The 1,101-nt window shown below is 34.2% G+C and overlaps 1 pseudogene; it reads right to left on the minus strand.

Moving 5' to 3' along the window:
* Positions 1 to 426: 426 nt before the first annotated feature.
* Positions 427 to 545, minus strand: LOC112485696 (annotated as a pseudogene).
* Between the last annotated feature and the right edge of the window lie 556 nt (positions 546 to 1,101).

Here is a 1,101-nt window from a genome sequence, read left to right on the forward strand (position 1 = left end):
AGTGCTGCAGATAATCCTGTCAAAGAGCATTCCAGGCACAGCTGGCAAAAATACTGCAAAGGAAAGAGGTAAGATGCTGCTTATCATCCTCAAGGAATAATAAGGGGACTGTATGTTTAAGGTGTTTTTGTTTTGTTTTGTATTATTTTGTTTTGTTTTAATCACCAGTGTTTGAATTTAATAATAGTGCTTTATATTTAAAAATATTTTAAAATTTACCAAAAGTTTGCAAATATTATGTTGTTGTTTCACACCGCATGCTTAAAATATTATTGAAAATTATTATCCCAAAATTACAAGGGAAGAAACTAAAGTCCAAAGATTTTTTTTGTTTTGTTTTGTTTTTTAGGTGAGGCAACCCTTGGTTGACCTCACAGATTGCAAGGACCTTGTCAGTTTGCAATCCCTTATTTTTTTTATTTTTTACGCCTACACTACCTGGTCTTCCTAGATGGTCTCTCATTGAGGTACTAACCGGGCCCGACTCTGCTTAACTTCCAAGATCAGATGGGATCGGGTTTGTACAGGGTGTCATGGCTGTAGAACTAAAGTCTAAAGATTTGAAGGGCCTACCTTAATTCTCACAATAGCTGAGGGCTAAGCTAGAACTTGAATACAAATCTTATCATTCTTAGCCCATTTTTCTCCCTGTTATTTTATATTTTATATCAAAGTTAGACCAGACTGGGTCTTGATAACTCTCTTAAATACTAACCCAAGGCTTGAGAACCTAGAAACAAAACCTGGAACTAAACCTCATTTGATAGTACACGCTTCAAGTCGACAATAGTGAGCATCTGCTGAAACTGTCACATATTAGGGAGAACTAAGGCCAAGAGAAACATTCTGATGAAGCATGTATGAGTGCTTGAGTAATTACAATGCACTTGAATTTAAAATTGTTTTTCCTAAGAGGTACTATGTTCATTGATCTTAGATAAAAAATATTATCAATTATCATTCAATAGTCAATTGATGTTAGACTGAAATTATTTGAGTCCAAATTCCTAGGGTATATCAGAATATCTATTCAACATTCCTATGAATGTATGATTTGCCATCTTTCTATCAATCCTTTTCTTTCATATCCTCTACCTATGA

The sequence above is a fragment of the Pteropus alecto genome, unplaced genomic scaffold, assembly GCF_000325575.1.
Source record: "Pteropus alecto unplaced genomic scaffold, ASM32557v1 scaffold5, whole genome shotgun sequence".
NCBI classification, from domain to species: domain Eukaryota; kingdom Metazoa; phylum Chordata; class Mammalia; order Chiroptera; family Pteropodidae; genus Pteropus; species Pteropus alecto.